The sequence below is a fragment of the Papio anubis genome, chromosome 10 (genome assembly GCF_008728515.1).
Source record: "Papio anubis isolate 15944 chromosome 10, Panubis1.0, whole genome shotgun sequence".
In the NCBI taxonomy this organism is placed as follows: domain Eukaryota; kingdom Metazoa; phylum Chordata; class Mammalia; order Primates; family Cercopithecidae; genus Papio; species Papio anubis.
In genome coordinates, this window is record NC_044985.1 from 106,652,659 (window position 1) to 106,671,936 (window position 19,278).

A 19,278-nucleotide genomic window follows, 5' to 3' on the forward strand; every position below is an offset into this window, starting at 1 on the left:
AAAATATACAACATATAAAATGTTTTCATATTTGTGTATGGGTCCTAGAAATGTTCCCCAAGATCAGTAGAGATTCAGTAAAAACAAGAATAAATTACTAGCAAGATGCATACTAATAATCTTTACAAGGAGTTTATTTTTAAAACATTGGTTGTGATGGCATGGTCTTGCTTCATTAAAAATTTCTAGACTGGAAACTCTCCTTATAATGGTAAGAAAAATATAAATGATAAAAAGCTTTTCTGTTTTTTTGAGACAGAGTCTCATTCTGTTGCCCAGGTTGGAGTGCAGTGGCACCATCTCGGCTCACTGCAACCTCTGCCTCCCGGGTTCAAGTGATTCTCCTGCCTCAGCCTCCCATGTAGCTGGGATTACAGGCACACACTACCAATCCTGGCTAATTTTCATATTTTTAGTAGAGACAGTGTTTCACCATGTTGGCTAGGCTGGTCTTGAACTCCTGACCTCAAATGATCTGCCCGCCTTGGCCTCCCAAAGTACTAGGATTACAGGTGTGAGCCACCGCACCCGGCCAATAAAGCTTTTCGACAGGCAAGATCTGAAAAAGCAAAAGAGAAAAACTAAAGTGACTTATCTGTTTTGTCAGCACCTTTGCTGACAAATATTTTAAACATCCTTCCCCTCAAATGTACTAATTCAACAAACACACATTGAGTGCCCATTACACATCAGGCACGGTGCTAGGTGCTGGGATACAGTGGTGAGTGAAACAGACATGCTTTCTTGTTTTCATGCATCTTATAGTCTGGAACTGAGCTGATCAATACAGTAGCCTCTAGCCATATGTGGTGATTGAGCACTTGAAAGGTGGCTAGACAAATTGAGATGTGTTGTAAATATAAAATAAACATGAGATTTAAAGGACTACCCCCGAAACCTCAGGCTTGGCTTCCAAATATTTTCATTGATATAGAGAAACCACAGCAGTTTCAGAGAAAAGAGAAGTAAGTTCATTAAGGAACTTCAAAAGAAATTAATATGAATGATTTTGGAGAACACTCAGGGACTGTTTATGTATTTCACAATTATATAAAGGCTCTTTATTAGAAAAATGTAAAAAAAAAAAAACTGCTCTGTATTGTCACAAACTTCTAAATCAAAGGGAGAAACAAAGAAGAGGACTTCCACTGGCCCAAAAGAAGAACTTGAACTATCTTCAGGTTCCGGGAAGTAGTATTTTCAGCACCCAATATATTGTGCCTTTCTTCAGCTACCCTACCTTTATCAAGAGGGCAGCGACTGTTGGTTGCTTACCCGATAACTCTTCTGCCCTTCACAGTTAGTAACAGCACCCAGATTTTATTTCAGATGCCTTTGTGTGCTTCTAAGAGATTGTATGTTCTGACTTCCTTAGTATGTGGTGATATTCTGACCAATGTGATGTAAGATGAGGTGTTGTGTTGAAAAAAAAAAAAAAACTCTTTAAAGGAATTACTAGGAATTGCATCCCTTTTGCATTGTCCTCTTCTTTCTTTCTGATGCCTGGAACACAGATGTGATGGCTAAAACCCCAGCAGCCATTTTATGACTTTGGATATAGACATCAGACATTAGTAAGTCACACATGGAGACTGGAAGAACAAAAACAGAGAAGCATCTTGGGTTGGGTCCCTGATGATTTCATGGAGTTTCCATACTGGCCCTAGATTACCAAGTTCCAGATTCCTTTTATGTAAAATAAAAATCTTTATGTATTTTAACTACTATTATTTTGCATTCTTAGTTACATACAACCAAACTTAATTCTAATGATCTTGGTTTTCTCTTTTTAATCAAACATATAAAGTCTATATTATAAGAGACTTAAGAAATAATAGAGCTACAGCTATTTTGGAGAGAAAATGTTATTTCAGAAACTGCCTGAATTCAGGGTTCTTTACATATATACTGATAAAATAGAACGGCCCAAACAAATGGATAAATTTCAGGGAAGCTTTAGTAAGTATAATATAAAAGACTTTATATGCAGAGGTTCATACATAGAACAGCAAACAAACAAGCCCAACAATAGGTTCAAAGAGACTTCTACACACACAAGAGTGTGCAGCTCATAAATGTCCACTTCCTTAACTGAGAATTATTATCAATCAAAATGAAACAGGAATAAAAAAGTACGCATTGCTACTTTAAAAAGCAAATGCATTTTTAGGACATTTTAATGACATTCTGATGTATAAGGGCTGGGAATAGACCCTTTCAATATATTTTACAATTGTCAGGTCCTTGGTTAAAATCTGGGTATTCTATTTTATTCTCCAAATGATGAAAAGGGGAAAAGTGCACTAAAAATAATCAAAGGGATAGAAAACAGGTCATTTCAGAGAGACTTTTTTTAAAAAAAGATTTGTCTACAAACAAATGGGAAAACATTCTGTACTCATGGGCTGGAAGAATCAATATTGTTAAAATGGCCATACCGCCCAAAGCAATCTACAGATTCAGTGCTATTGCTATCAAACTACCAATGTCATGTTTCACAGAACTATAAAAAACTAGTCTAAAATTCATGTGGAGCCAGAAAAGAGCCCAAATAGCTAAAAGAATCCTAAGCAAAACCAACAAGCCTGAAACCTCACTTTACTCAACTTCAAACTACACTACAAGGCTACAGTAATGAAACCATCATGATACTGGTACAAAAAAAGACACATAGACCAATGGAACAGAATAGAGAACCCAAAAATAAAGCCACACATCTATAATTATCTGATCTTTGACAAAGCTGGCAAAAATAAGCAAGGGGGAAAGGACTCCCTAGTCACTAAATGGTGCTGAGATAACTGGCTATCTATACACAGAAAAATGAAACTGGACCCCTACTTATCACCATAGGCAAAAATCAAGTCAAGATAAATTAACAACTTAAATGTAAGACCTCAAACTGTAGAAATCCTAGAATAAAATCTAGGAAATATCATTTTGGACATCAGTCTTGACAAATAATTTATGGCTAAGCCCTCCAATCAATTGCAACAAAAACAAAAATTAACAAGTGAGATCTAATTAAACCAAAAAGCATCTGCACAGTGAAAGAAACTATCAACAGAGTAAGCAGACAACCTACAGAATGGGAGTACTTGCAAACTATGCATCCAACAAAGGTCCAATATTCAGAGTCTGTAAGGAACTTAAAAAAAATTTAAAAGCAGAGGACAAATAATCCCATTAAAAAGCGGGCTAAGTATGTGAACAGACACTTCTCAAATAAAGGCACACAAGCGGCCAACAAGCGTATGAAAAAATGTTCATCATCACCAATCATTAGAGAGATGCAAATCAAAACCACAATGAAATACCATCTCATATCAGTCAGAATGACTATTAAAAAGTCAAAAAATAACAGACGCTGGCAGGGCTGCAGAGAAAAAGGAAAGCTTTCACGATATCGGAGGGAATGTAAATTAGTTCAACTGCTATGGAAAGCAGTTTGGAGATTTCTCAAAGAACTACAAATGGACATGTTGTAGGAGGCGTGAGGGAGAGGACAAGGGTTGAAAAACTACCTGTTGGATACCGTGCTCATTGCCTGAGTGACAGGTGAAATTATACCCCAAACCTCAGCATTACACAATATACCCTTGTAACAAACCTGAACATGAATCTAAAATAAAAGTTAAAAAAAAGTTTTGTCTAGCTTGGAAAAGAAAAAGAAGACAAAATGTTTCATGCATGTGAAGAGTTATTTAAAGAAGGCTAGTCAGTTTTTAATCATTAAAGTAGAACAGAATCAAATTACCTTGGGTTGAAGAAATTGCTTATTGAGAGCGTTGACAAATATCTAGTGTCATTGAAGGTAGCGGAAGACTCTCGATACCTAGAGATCTTTATAAATCCTGGAGGGGATGTAGGAGACATCCCATTGTGATGTCTCGCCCCGTGATCAACCATGAGCCTCACTCCTGAAGCTGAGAGCCTGTGTTGAAAAGAAGGACTTCCTAGAAAGACGGAGTGATGTTTGGCCACAGAAACTCTTAGAATTCTTCTCCTGATTCTTTCTTTGAAATTCAGTCACTGGAAAATTCCTTGAAATATATTCGAGGCTGGGCACAGTGGCTCACGCCTGTAATCCCAGCACTTTGGGAGGCCGAGGCAGGCGGATCACCTGAGGTCTGGAGTTTGAGACCAGCCTGACCAATATGGAGAAACCCTGTCTCTACTAAAAATACAAAATTAGCCGGGCATGGTGGCACATGCCTGTAATCCTAGCTACTCGGGAGACTGAGGCAGGAGAATTGCTTGAACCTGGGAGGTGGAGGTTGCAGTGAGCCAAGATCACGCCATTGCACTCCAGCCTGGACAATAGGAGCAAAATTCCATCTCAAAAAAATACACACACACACACACACACACACACACACAAAATATGCATACGTTCCAGGTTTTTAACATAAGGAAAAACGGCAGCGACGGTTTTTCATTTTTTATTTTTTATTATTTTTGAGACAGAGTCTTGCTCTGTTGCGCAGGCTGGAGTGAACTGGCTCGATCTTGGCTCACCACAACCTCCGCCTCCTGGGTTCAAGCAATTCTCCTGCCTCAGCCTCCTGGGTAGCTGGGATTATAGGCATGCGCCACCAAGCTCAGCTAATTTTGTATTTTTAGTAGAGACAGGATTTCACCATGTTGGCTAGGCTGCTCTCAAACTCCTGATTTCAAATGTTACACCTGCCTCAGTGTCCCAAAGTGCTGGCATTATAGACATGAGCCACCGCACCCAGCCTAGCAGCCACTGTTGATTGCCCACTTGTAGCAGAGGTTTTGGGTGCCCTGCACACATCCCCTTAGCGTTCTCATGTCTAGGATGTGCTGATGACACCTGTGAATCTCCACCTTAGTGCCTCTACCAGTGCCTAAGCCATTGATTTGTTCTTTCTGGGATAGATCTATAACCTAGGTGTGAGTTTGCTTTTTCTGCCCACTGAGCCTTGCTAGTACCACAATCCGAGGGCTCACAAAATGTCTGATTTGCCATCATAGATTCCTACATAGCCTCGTTCTGGGAGTGAAGGCCCACTTTATGGCAGAGAAGCAGCAATGAGCATGTGACAGTGGGACCTATGGGCTCTACCAAGTGCCTCATCACTGAGAAGTACCACCCGATGGAACCCTTAGAATCCTGTTAAAAACCAAGCAAAGAAGCCAGCTTGAGGATGATATTCTATTGGAGTGGAGTCTTGTCCTTCAAAATGTGGCATATATAGTACTTTGAACCAAAGGTCAAATGTTACTGTGTCCCTAGTAGCTAGAATACCCTCCCCAGACCCTAGTAGATGATCTAGGATTGAGATAGATTTATCAGGGTAATTTCATTTGCCAGTGATTGGTTTAGGGGAAATGAGTTGAGTGCATCTTGGAAAGATGTAGCTGTTCAATAAACCCATCCTGGTATGTAAGGAGAAACTGCTTTTCTCTTCTGGCTTTAGATGTGTTGTGTAAGATAACGTCTGGAGCAGTGGCAGCCATCTTATCACCATGAGGAAAGAGACAACATAGAGACTGAGAATGGTAGAATGAGCAGAGAGACAGGAGGAGCTGGGTCCTTGATGACATCATTGAGCCTTTAAAGCTGCCCTAGGGCTGGGAGTGGTGGCTCACACCTATAATCACAGCACTTTGGGAGGCTGAAGTGAGTGGATCACCTGAGGTCAGGAGTTCAAGACCAGCCTGGCCCATATGGCGAAACCCCATCTCTACAAAAAACACAAAAATTCTCTGGGCATGGTGGTGCACGCCTGCGGTCCCAGCTACTTGGGAGGCTGAGGCAGGAGAATTGCTTGAGCCCGGGAGGCGAAGGTTCCATTGAGCCAAGACCGTGCCACTGCACTCCAGCCTGGGAGATGGGAATAAACCCTGTCTCAAACAAAAACAAAACAAATAAACAAACAAAAAACCCCAAAAGCAGCCCTGGAACTGCTTTCCTCTGGACATTTTGTAAAGTTAAACAACAGATGGTTTTATCGTTTAAGCCACTTTTAGTCCAAAATGGGTAATTTCAGGTGATAGTGATATTCATGTCAGATGTTGCTAGTTAGGCTTTCCCGCATGTATCCCTTCCCATGGCTTCCTTTGTGCTGATAGTACCTCCTTTCCATTCCAGCAGCCCAAAATGCCTCTTAACACTTTCCCAGCCTCCTTTACAGGTAAGATATGGATGTGTGACTCAGTTCCTGGCAATGAGATTTGTGGAGGGGCCTGTCGTGAGTCTTCTGAGAAAGGATTTCCTCCTTAATAAAAAGTGGCATTTAGGGAACATGCCCTTATGCTTTGGCCAGATGCTGCTGTGTGTTTGTGAGATATATGAAACTAGGCCGGGCGCGGTGGCTCAAGCCTGTAATCCCAGCACTTTGGGAGGCGGGGCCCGGAGTGGATCTGAGGTCAGGGGAGATCCCGAGACCTATCCCTGGCTAACATGGTAAGGTAAGTCTCCACTAAAATACAAAAACTAACCCAGGCGTGAGTGGTAGCCACCATGCGTCTTCACTTGGGAGGCTAGAGAGTGGGAGGGGAGAAATAAGCGTGAACCTGGGGAAGTGAGAAACACAGTGAAACCCGAGAGACATGCACATAGCCTAGGAGACCTGTGAGACTCCGTCTCAAAAAAGATATATGAAACTGTGGCTGCCATCTGTGACTATGAGTGGACGGTCTAAGGATGAAATCAATATGCTGAGAATGACACAGGGAAGGCCCAGGTCCTCAATGATATGCAGAGTCCCTGAACTCACCTTGGACTTGCCCTGCCTCCTTAGTTCTTTTTATGTGACATAGTAAATGTCTTTTTTTTTTTCTTTTTTCTTTTTTTGAGACGGAGTCTCGCTCTATTGCCCAGGCTGGAGTGCACTGTCACAATCATAGCTCACTGCAGCCTCGAACTCCTGGACTCGAGCAACCCTCCTGCCTCAGCCTCCTAAGTGGTTGGTACTACAGGCATGAGCCCCCATGCCTGACTAATTTTTGTATTTTAAAATATTTATTTATTTACTTTGAGACGGAATCTCACTCTGTCGCCAGGCTGGAGTGCAATGGCACGATCTCGGCTCACTGCAACCTCCGCCTCCTAGGTTCAAGCAATTCTCCTGCCTCAGTCTCCTGAGTAGCTGGGACTACAGGTGTGCGCCATGAGCTAATTTTTGTATTTTTGTAGAGGTGGAATTTCACTATGTTGGCCAGGATGGTCTCGACCTCTTGACCTTGTGACCTTGTGATCCGCCCACCTCAGCCTCCTAAAGTGCTGGGATTATAGGTGTGAGCCACCATGCCTGGCCAATTTTTTTTTTTTTTTAAAGATGGGACTTCTCTGCATTGCCCAGGCTGGTCTTGAACTCCTGGCCTCAAGCAAACCTCCCACCTCAGCCTCCCAGAGTGTTGGGATTACAAGCATGAACCACTGCACCTGGACAATAAATGTCATTTTAAAAACTGTTTTTTGTTGAATGTTCTGCTTCTCGAAGCCAGAGTCATCTGAACTCAAACATATAGTATCATATGCCACCTTAACTCCTATCTTCTGCCCCCAAAATTCACCAGAAGTGAAAGAACTAAAAGATTTCTGTTAAAATTTTAAACATCGGTTGGTCTTGGTATTGTACTATAATGATTATGGAAAGTGCTCATAGTATTTTATTATATAGTCACAGACTATTTCTGCCGCCCTTCATATGAAACAGATCATTAGGTATTCATGAGAATTATGAAGACATCTCTTCTCAATGTCCCTGTTATTTGGACAAATAGCAAAACTATAAAGGAACTGCTGTACTCCTATAGATGTTTTCATTCAGTTGGACATAATAGTTTCTGAATTTAATTTTTATAAAAAGAAGGAAAATATAGCCAAATTCTGTAATTCTCAAAAGCTGTCAATAAAAATATATTGAAAACTTTTCAAGACAAAATCAATTGTACACATGACTTTTTTTAAATTAAAAAATTAAAAAATTAAAAATGTAGAAAGTAGAAATACTACAGGCATACCTGGTTTTATTGCACTTTGCTTTATTGTGTTTTTTACAAATTGGAGGTATATTAGTCTGTTCTCACACTGCTAATAAAGATATACCCAAGACTGGGTAATTTGTGAAGAAAAAGAGGTGGCCTGGCTCGGTGGCTCAAGCCTACAATCCCAGCACTTTTGGAGACTGAGGCAGGTATATCACGAGGTCAGGAGTTCGATACCAGCCTGACCAACATGATGAAACCCTGTCTCTACTAAAAATACAAAAATTAGCTGGACGTGGTGACACGCACCTGTATTCCCAGCTACTCAGAGGCTGATGCAGGAAAATTGCTTGAACCCGGGAGATGGAGATTGCAGTGAGCCGAGATCACACTACTGCACTCCAGCCTGGGGGACAGAGCAAGACTCCATCTCAAAAGAAAAAAAAAAGGAAAAAAAGAAAAAGAAAAAGAGGTTTAATGGACTTACAGTTGCTGGGGAGGCCTCACAATCATGGTGAAAGGCGAAGGAGGAGCAAAGTCACGTCATACATGGTGGCAGGCATGAGAGCGTGTGCAGGGGAACTCCCCTTAATAAAACCATCAGATCTCATGAGACTTAATCACTATTACAAGAACAGCACGGGAAAAACCTGCCCCCATGATTCATTTACCTCCCACTAGGTCCCTCCCATGTCATGTGGGGACTATATGGGAGCTACAATTCAAGATGAGATTTGAGTGGGGACACAGCCAAACCATATCAGGTTTGTGGCAACCTTGCATTGAGTAACTCTATGGGCACCACTGTTCTGATAGCATCAGCTCACTTTGTGTTTCTGTGTCAAATTTTGGTAATCCTTGCAATATTTCAAACTTCTTCATTTTTTTAATATCTGTTATGGTGACCTGTGATCAGTGATCTTTGTTGTTACTATTGTAATTGTTTTGTGGCACCCTGATCTGAAGTATGCCTATATAAGATGGTGAACTTCATTGTTAAATGTGTGTGTTCTGATTCCTCTAATGACCTCCCCTCCCCAACCCCAGTCCCCACCCTCTCCCTCTCCTTGGGCCTCTCTATCCCCTGACACACAGGGATATTGAAATTAGGCCAGTTAATAACCCTACAATGGCCTCTAGGTATTCGAGTGAAAGGAAGAGTCACACGTCTCTCACTTTAAATCAAAAGCTAGAAATGATTATGCCTAGTGAGGAAAGCATGTTCAAAAGCCCAGACAGCCTGAAAGCTAGGCTTCTTGTGCCAAGCCATTAGCCAAGGTGTGAATGCAAAGGAAAAGTTCTTGAGGAAAATTAAAAGTGCTACTCTAGTGAATGCTTAAGAAAGCTAAATACCCTTAATGATGATATGGAGACACTTTTAGTGATCTGGATATAAGATCAAACCAGCCATAACATTCTCTTAAACCAAAGTTTATTTCAGAGCAAGGCGTAGCTCTCTTGGATTCTGTGAAGGCTGAGAGAGATGAAGAAGCTGCAGAAGAAAAGTTTGGTGCTAGCAGAGTTTGGTTCATGAGGTTTAAGAAAAGAAGTCATGTCTATAACATAAAAGTGCAAGATGAAGCAGCAAGTGCTGATGCAGAAGCTGCAGCAAGTTTTCTGGAAGATCCAGCTAGGATTGTTGATGAAAGTGGCTACGCTGAACAACGGATTTCCAAGGTAGACAAAGCAATCTTATATTACAAGAAGATGCCATCTAAGACTTTCATAGGTAGAGAGGAGAAGTCAATGCATGGCTTCAAAGCTATGAAGGACAGGCTGACTCTCTTGTTAGGGGCTATTGCAGCTGATGATTTCAAGTTGAAGCCAATGCTTAGTTACCATTCTGAAAATCCTAGGGTCCTGAAGAATTATGCTAAACTTAAATGAAATAACAAAGCCTAGATGACAGCTCATCTGTTTTCAGCATGGTTTATCAGACAGTTTAAGCACATTTTTGGAAGTATTGTTCAGAAGATATGATTACTGTCAAAATATTACTACTATTGACAATGCACCTGGTCACCCAGGAAGTCTGATGAAGCTGTACAAGGAGATTAATGTTGTTTTCATGCCTGCTAACACAACATTCATTCTGCAGCCCATGGATTAAAGACTAGTTTCGATTTTCAAGTCATTTAAGAAATTTTATGGGGCTATGGCTGCCATAGTGATTCCTCTGATAGACCTGGGTAAATTTTTTTTTTTTTTTTTTTGAGACAGAGTCCTGCTCTGTCACCCAGGCTGGAATGCAGTGGCGCGATCTCCGCTCACTGCAAGCTCCATCTCCTGGGTTCACACCATTCTCCTGCCTCAGCCTCCCGAATAGCTGGGACTACAGGTGCTCGCCACCACACCCAGCTAATTTTTTTGTATTTTTAGTAGAGATGGGGTTTCACCGTGTTAGCCAGGATGGTCTCGATCTCCTGACCTTGTGATCTGCCTGCCTTGGCCTCCCAAAGTGCTGGGATTACAGGCGTAAGCCACCATGCCCAGCAGACCTGAGTAAAGTAAATTGAAAACTTTCTGGAAGGGATGCACCATTCTAGATCCCACTAAGGACATTCATAATTAATGGGAGGAGGTCAAAATACTGACATAATAGGACTTTAGAAGAAGCTGATTCTAACTCTCATGGTTTACTTTGAGGGGTTTGAGACTTCGGTGGAGGAAATACCTGCAGATATGTTAGAAATACCAAGAGAACTAGAATTAGAAGTGGAGACTGAAGATGTGTCTGAATTGCCATGTCTCATGATAAAACTTGAACGGATGAAGAGTTGCTTCATATGAATAAACAAAGTGGTCTTTCAAGATGTAATCTCCTCCTGTTGAAGATGCTGTGAACATTGTTAAAATGATAAGAAAGGATTTAGAATATTACATAAACTTAGTGAATAAAGCAGTGGCAAAGTTTGAGAGGATTTTTTTTATTTTTTATTTTTTTGAGATGGAGTCTTGCTTTGTTGCCCAGGCTGGAGTGCAGTGGCGCGATCTCAGCTCACCACAACCTCCGCCTCCCAGGTTCAAGCAATTCTCCTGCCTCAGCCTCCCGAGTAGCTGGGACTCCAGGTGTGCACCACCATGCCCAGCTAATTTTTGTAGTTTTAGTGGAGATGGGGTTTCACTATGTTGGCCAGGCTGGTCTCGAACTCCCGACCTTGTGATCAGCCCACCTCGGCTTCCCAAAGTGCTGGGATTACAGGCGTGAGCCACTGTGCGTGGTGATTTGAAAGAATTGACTCCAATTTTGAAAGAATTTTAACGTGGGTAAAATGCTATTAAGCAGCATTGCATGCTACAGAGAAATTGTGAAAGGAAGAGTCAACCTATGATGCAAACTTCATTGTAGTCTATTTTAAGGAATTGTTACAGCCATCCCCACCTTCAGCAACCATCACCCTGATCAGTTAGCAGCCATCAACCCTGAGATGAGACCCTCCTCCAGCAAAAAAAGATTACAACTTGCTGAAGACTCAAATGATCGCTAGCATTTTTTTGCAATAAAGTATTTTTAAATTAAGATATGTACATTGTTTTGTTAAATATAATGCTATTGCACGCTTTATAGTATGAACATAACTTTTTTTTTTTTTTGAGATGGAGTTTCACTCTTGTTGTCCAGGCTGGAGTGCAATGGCATGATCTTGGCTCATTGAAACCTTCACCTCCTGGGTTCAAGCGATTCTCCTGTCTCAGCCTCCCGAGTAGTTGGGATTACAGGCGCATGCCACCACGCCCGGCTAATTTTTGTATTTGTAGTAGAGACAGGGTTTCACCATATTGATCAGGCTGGTCTTGAACTCCTGACCTCCGGTGATCCGCCTGCCTTGGCTTTCCAAAGTGTTGGGATTACAGGCGTGAGCCACCATGCCCGGCGAACATAACTTTTATATTTACTGGGAAACCAAACTATTCATGTGACTCACTTAATTTTGATATTCCCTTTAAGTGTCAGTGGTCTGCAACCAAACCCACAATATCTCTGAAGTATCTCTATATATTTCTACTTAGCTTAAGTGTTAAACAGCCAACAAGATGAGAATTTAGAATTTTAATTCCCAGGACTATTTTCTTTTAAATATAGGTCCATATCCATAATATATATGTTCCATAATATAGAGATAATGAAGAAAGATATTGTTGGAATTCTTCTAGTCTGTTTTAGGCTTACGGATAGCTAAAGAGGTTCAATGTTAGTTTTCTTCTCTTGGAAGAAAACCAGTATTTTCTAGAGGATTTCGTGGTTCTGGAAGTACCACTTCTAAAGCCGGCTTCTCTCTGCAGAACTGCGAATGTCTTTTCAGATAAGAAATTCTGCATTCTACTTATCTTCAGGATGTATTCTTTGATAAGGTTTCAACAGATTAATGAGCAACTGAACTGCCATATTTTAAAATGGGAGAACAGTTTGCCTGAGTCAGGTATCCATCCCTTCAGGTTCTCAGTTGGCCCTGGGCCCACGGTGAGTGAGCTCTCTGCTTGGTGCATCATCGCTCCACCTAGTTCAAGTTCTGGCGGCTTTCTGATTTTGAGATTCTCTTGGGAAATGAGCCCCTGCTTTAGCCTGAGGCTGGCTCAGGAAGGCAACCTTTCACCTACTTAAGGAAAAGTTCACAGGCAAACTAAACAATATGTTGGGTTAAAAAAAAGAGACCAATCCTACTATTACTGGATTAATGAAAGTCTTCTCTCTTATAGTACATGCAGTTATACTACATGTAATCATTTGTGTTTTGGGGTGTGTGTGCATGTGTGAGTGTGCGTGTGTTTTTTTTGTTTGTCTGTGGGGAGGCAGTCTACCTGCACTGGATGCTTTCTTTTCCTTGTTTAGTGTCTAAAACGAGAAACAATGGCAAACTCCTTAAAATACAGAAACACTGGATTCCTAAGAACGTTCAAAAACAGTAATTTGGAGTAAACTTTATTTTTTGAAAAGAAATAGCAAATTTGCATGGTGAGTGAGTGCATTCAGGGGAAAACGGGTTATATGCAAGGTTAAGTAAGGCCAAAACAATAGAAATGATAATGGATAAGCTTTGAGTTTTTGAGGCTCTTCTTGCCCCAGGCAGTTCCAAAAGCCATTTTATTTGGCAGGATTTGACAGCAATTTGTGGAAGAACAGGATAACTAATCCAGTTAAAAACGAAAAAGAATATGCATATTGTTTCATAATTTATATTGAAATTTATACAGTACAGCAGTAATTGTGCGTCTGTAATTTGTTTGTTTTTTTTTTGGGGGGGGGGGTTGTTTTTTTCCTGGAGGGACGCAGCTCCTGCAGACCCTGCTGGGCTGGCCTCTCCTCCCACGTCCCTGCCGCAGATCCCCGCTCCCCTCCCCCACCCTCGGTTCGTCCTTCCCGGTCGACCCCGTTCCCGCCCCCGCCCCGCGCAGACTGCAGCCAGGTCCGGTCGGCGGCGGCTCCGCGGAATGACCCGTAGTAACCTCACCCCGCCCCTGGCCGCCAGCACCGCGCTCCCCGGCCCGAATTCGATAGGCCCAGCCCCGCACGCGCCACCGCCCGCGGGCCAATGGGCGGCAGCCTCTCTGCATATGCAACGAGTGCCGGCCGGGGGTGAGCGTCCCAGGCGGTTCCGCTCAACAGACGCTGCTCTGCCGGCGCCGGGCTGCGACACTGCCGTTGTCAACGCGGCTGGGGCCGGGACGAAGAGGTGGCGGACGGGGTCGCAGACGTTTGTCCCCTCGCAGTGCGGCCCCGACGGCTGCGCCAGGGTCCCTGGGCGGCGGCGCGGCGCGTGAACGCTCTGGGGCTCAGCCAGGCCTGCGTGGGCCCGAGGCCGGAGGAACCCGGACTCCGGCGTCGCGGTGAGTGCGGCGCGGGTTGTGGGAGCGGCGGGAGCCGGTTGGCGGTGCGGCCTCCGCGTGCGGTTCGGCTGGGCCCCAGGGGCGCCCCAGCCTCGGGGCCCGGGACCCCGACGTCGGCGCCGCACCTGGCCGCTGGGTGTTTGCGCGGGCAGCTCGCGGCGCCGGGAGCAGTGGCGCGCAGGGTGGGAGGCGGCCCGCTGGGGTCCGGGAAGCGGCTGACGTGGGACCTCGGCCCTGAGCCCACGCGAGCCGGGAGCTGCAGAGCGAACGGCGTGGGGCGGCGCTGACCAGGCAAGGAGGATGCACTGCGTGCCTCCCGGCGCTGTGGGGCGGGGTGGGGAGGCCAGTTCCTTGAATTAGGGGGGCTTTGCCGCGGCCCCAGCAGTGAGGTGTCCGTGGGAGGAGACTCAGCCCTGCGATTTCGGAAAACCCTTGCTTGGCGGGGGCGGGAGGGGCTGTTGCTGCGTGGGGTGAGAAGAAATCGGGTGCGTGAGGTGGGTCGACCTTGGTGATTGGTTCTGGACACTATCGTGGTGGTGGGACTGGGATTAAGACTGATGTTGGGGTTGAGAGTTGCAGGTTTACTTTTCCCCAAGTGCGTTTTAATCACACACTGGTGATAGGTTGTGTAACTCGGGGACTGCTTACTACTAGCAATCCTGCGGGGTAGGCGTTATCAGGCTCGTTTCACAGAGGAGGAGCCCGAGGCACAGGTTTTCAAATGGTTTGCCCAGGAAGTCTGATATTAGAAAGTGTCCTGTAAGCTGTTGTATAAAAGGCCCCTCGAAAATGAAAAGGCTGGAGGAATGTCTTTAAAATTATATGGAAGCTAGAAAGGCAATAGGCTTTGTGAACGAAATTATAGCTGAAAAGAATGACAAATAGCTGACATTTATTGAGCTTTTATTACATGCTACGCACTGTTCGGAGAGCTTTATGTACAGTGTCTTTACACTGTTAACAGTCCTCTGGGATGGGGGTTATTCCCATTTTACAGCGGGAGAAACTGCAGATCGGACGTATTAACTTGCCTCAGATCTCAGCTATTAAGAAGCTGGGATTCAGACAGGCCTGTGTAAATCCAGAGCTCTTAAATCTAACCACTATATTTTGCTGCCTCTCCTTGGTGGATGGCTGAATAGTTTCCACAGTGGATTTTAGTCTGGGTGGCCAGGAGAGTTGTGGTTTGATGATACCTTCTTTCATGATCATCAACCTATTTTGGTTTTCCCCAAATTAGTTCTGAGAGTTGAGGGTGCTGCTGAGTTGCTCCTGAAAGTGTATTAGAAGAGCACTATAGGGGAGAGGTGGTGTGACATGGGAGTCTTTTGCACACTTTATTTTGTTTTCTGGCATTTTTCTGTGCAGTTCCTCACACTTGGGGATGAGTAAGCCTTCTCTTGTAATTCTCGCATGCGTTTTCTCTCTAGACTTTTCCTGATTTCTCGTTTGTATAAAAATTACTGGTTTTGTAGGATGACATTGAGTGTAGGGGCAGAGTGGACCATTGGACCTAAGGGTCAAGGTGACAAGTCACGTCGTAGCTTTGGATCTCAGCTATTGAATTTGTAAGGCTTTAGACTCAGTGACTTAAAGCTTAAATATTCTGAGAGTCTAAAATGTTCTCCTTGAAGGAAGAAAGAAAGAATGGGAGAAATGAAGGACGCACAACTTATGTGGGGAAAATCATCCTCTGTCTGGTTTGGGGTGAGGATCAGATCTTAAAGCCTCAAGATCTGTTTCATTTGCTTATTTGCTTCCCTGCTGGTTGGTTCCAGTTAAGTGACTGTTTCATTCCTCATTCGATTAATTGCCTCACCTAGAGCCATTTAATTTTTGTGATATGTCAGGCACGTTATTAGGTGCTGGGAAGACAGCAGTGACTAGAGGGAAAAATAGACCAGAAGCAAATGGTCATACAAAGGAATAAGTGGTTGCAAGTTTGATAGGTACGATGAAGGAAAAGTATTGTGTGAATGAGGATTGTTAGCAAGATTGTGATGTAGATGGAAATCTAGTCTAGGGAGCTGTTTTTTGAATTGATGTGGTGAGATTTTGCTAGAGGACAGTCTTGAAATCTGAGCCTGCAGTTATGTACATAATGCAAGAGTTTGGGAAGTTGTGAGCAACAATAATTCTTTTCATTTCACAGTGTCTTTCGTACTCTGAATGTCATCCCAGCCTACGTTGCAAGATACGAAAATGAGATAGGCAACTTTACAAGTTGTCATTCTGTCTGCCTTCAGGGTACTTAAAGCTTAAATAGTTCTCTAATACTTTCTCCCACTCAAGATGAACTGTAAGAGGGAGTAAGACTCTTTTATGTGAGATTTGGGCTTGAATATGGGATTTAGATTTTTTTAGGAAAGATAGGCCAGGGGTGATAGACTTTTAAATTAAGGAGCATCATAATGAATCAAAAGTATCCGTTGTAGCATACGCTTCACAGGGTCATTTAACTTACAAGTCTCACCTCTTATGAGATCATTTTTTGATGGCTGGATTGGGAAATACAGATTGTTAAAAATACATAAATGCCTCAGTTGAACACGTATGAAGCCAATACAAATAATACATTGCAATATATTTACTTAAGGGCCATCTGCATGCAAAACACCGTCCTAGGGGTACCATGTGGAATAAATGAAAAAGATGAACTTGCCAAAGTTCCTGCTTTCAAAGAGATTTCAGTTAATGAATACTAATACTAAATGTTTTTTTTTTTATTATTTTTCAAAGTACTAGCATATGTTGGCTCATTTGATCCTCTTAAGAGCCATATGTGGTAAACAGAAATACTGAGAGAATGAAGATATAAAATTGTCAGGTTATGGTGATAAATAGTAGATGGAGTGTAAGAAAGAGATGTTAAGTGATTACTAGGTTTCAGACCTGTGCAACTGAAGGGGTATGTGTGCTATTCACTGAGCTGGGGCTTAGTGGTAGAGAACTAGGTTCTGGATATGGGAAGAGCATGACTTTAGTTTTGAAAGTGTTCAGTTGAAGCTGCCTTTGAGGCCTTTATTGAGGTGCTGGTTTAGTGCTCAGAATTGGGGTGGCCATTTACTGTTTTGAAGCCCTCCATGTAGAGGCAAGAGCTCAAACCATGGGCATGGGTGAGATTGCCTTTGTGGAGGCTATGCAATAAGAAGAGAAGGAGGCCTGGGATGGAGCTGGGCAGAGGAGGTTGTGCTTGCCAAGGAGACGAGTGGCCAGGAAGGTCAGAGGACAGCCAGAAACAGATGTCCCTGCAGGGCGATGAGTCAGTACTGTGGAATGCGTCTATGAGAGAAGAATTGAGAGCCATCCATTGGATTTAGCAAAGTGAAGGTCATGGAGGTCACTGGTGACCTTTGAAAGAGATGCTGATCTGCAGGTAGGGGTGGAATGGGGAGCAGTGGGAGGTGAGGAAAACGGAGACAGTTAGTATAGGAAACTGTTTCCAATAGGTTTGATTTCAGCATGTTTGAATGCTGGTGGGAAGGCTCCGTGGAGAGGGAGTGGTTGAATATAGACTAGAAAAGGGTTTGTGCAGAATTCCTAAAAGGATGGGGCTGGGATGGAACCCAAAGCACAACTAAGGCCCGTGTCTTCGCTGGGAGGAGGGACACCTCCCACAGTGACAGAAAACCGGCCTGCAACTTATGGAGTCCTAAGCAAATGCCAAAAAATTGTCAAGAACTGTTAAATTTCTAAAAATTAGCCCAATTTTAGTTGACTCATGAGATAGTCTTTTAGAAAACTTTGCCACAAGAGCATTGTGTGATTGATTTAAAATGTGGCTCAGTCTTAATTTTATCCACCCCAATAGAGTATATATTTTCATCTGACTTTTGATCGTAATTTATTTATTTTTTGAAAAAGGAGACACTCTAAATGGTAAGTCCTGTGATGCTTTCCTTACATGTTTATTTTTGGTTTCATTAGAAAAAAGCTTTTGGACTGTTTCTGTTTTCCTGACATCATAGGTGCCTTAATTCTTTTTATTTAAAGTTTAGCTTCTGTTATTATTGGAATATGTTTACTTACATATTCCAATATGTAACATATTTTTGATGTTTCCCATTTTGAAGGATAAAGAATTGGATGATTTGGTAGTTTCAATTGATCTGCTAATTTTTGTTTAGAATTGAAGATACTTAAATAACCAACTTTTTGGATAAGTCGCCTCCAAATACAGGTTTCTGCTTGTTTGTGAAGGTATTTGTTATTAAGGATTCGTTCATTCATGTATTTATTTAGTGTCTGTTTTGCAAGGTACTCGGAATTTGGAAATGATTGAGTGAGTTCCTGCTCTTAAGGAGCTCACAGTTCACTACAGGAAGGAGGTGTATGAACAAATTACAGCATGGTGCAACAGAAGAAGACATATGAGCAAATATATTACAGGATGGTATAATCAGTGCAGCAGTGGAAACTGTTAGGAAATAGAGAAAAAGTGCAGAGCGGGCACAGAGTAGGGAAGGAAAAGGGGAGACTTCTCGGTGGAGATGATAGCGGAACTAGGTTTTCCAAGATGAACTGGAGTTTTGCCAGGTCAACAGGGAGCCAAGAAATAGAATGTTTTACCTTGATTTTGGATCCTCTGTGTGTGTGTGTGTGTGTGTGTGTGTGTATGTGTATGTACACAGATGTGTACGCATTGGAGATGTTAGAACACTACCAAAGAATATTGTTAGAAAAATAAAAAATTGCTTATCTTACTATCCTAACGTTGATTGCTCAAGCCATGAAAAGCTGCACATTTTCCACTGTCCTGTCATGGTCAACTTTTCTGTCTCCTATTTGATGCAGAAAGTAATTGAACTTAATTATATTACTTGGATACAAAGCCTAGTTTTTGTTTTTCTGAATGAACAGTCTTTGGAATAAGGATAAAAGCTGACACCTTTATAGGATACTGTGGCCAAATGCTGTTCTAATTTTTATCTCAGCCTTGCAAAATAGGTTCTTTTTTTTTTTTTTTTGAAACCGAGTCTCGCTCTGTCACCCAGGCTGGAGTGCAGTGGTGCGATCTGTGCTCACTGCAGGCTCCGCCTCCCAGGTTCACGCCATTCTCCTGCCTCAGCCTCCCGAGTAGCTGGGACTACAGGCGCCTGCCACCACGCCCGGCTAATTTTTTGTATTTTTAGTAGAGACGGGAGTTTCACTGTGTTAGCCAGGATGGTGGCGGATCTCCTGACCTCGTGATCCGCCTGCCTCGGCCTCTCAAAGTGCTGGGATTGGTTTTTGAGCCACCGCGCCCTCCGGAAAATAGGTTCTTTTTATCATTCTGATTTTTACGGATGAGGAAACTGAAGCACAGAACAATTTAAGTGACTTGGGCGATTGTGTGCTAAATGTGTGCTGAATTGCATCCCCGGCAGTTTGGTTCCAGAGTCTGTGTTCTTTATTTATTTATTTTTTTTGAGACGGAGTCTCGCTCTGTCGCCCAGGCTGGAGTGCAGTGGCCGGATCTCAGCTCACTGCAAGCTCCGCCTCCCGGGTTTACGC

General features: G+C 43.0%; 1 protein-coding gene across 2 annotated transcripts in view; it reads left to right on the forward strand.

Moving 5' to 3' along the window:
* Positions 1–13,465: 13,465 nt before the first annotated feature.
* The window catches only part of ACSL3 (acyl-CoA synthetase long chain family member 3), an 80,633-nt gene continuing 74,820 nt past the window's right edge, over positions 13,466–19,278 (forward strand). The window contains exon 1 of one of the 2 annotated variants that reach the window (XM_003908002.5): positions 13,466–13,785. The gene's annotated coding sequence lies outside the window, so the exon portion shown is untranslated. The remainder of the gene's footprint in view (positions 13,786–19,278) is intronic. The other variant, XM_009183174.3, reaches the window with a different exon arrangement.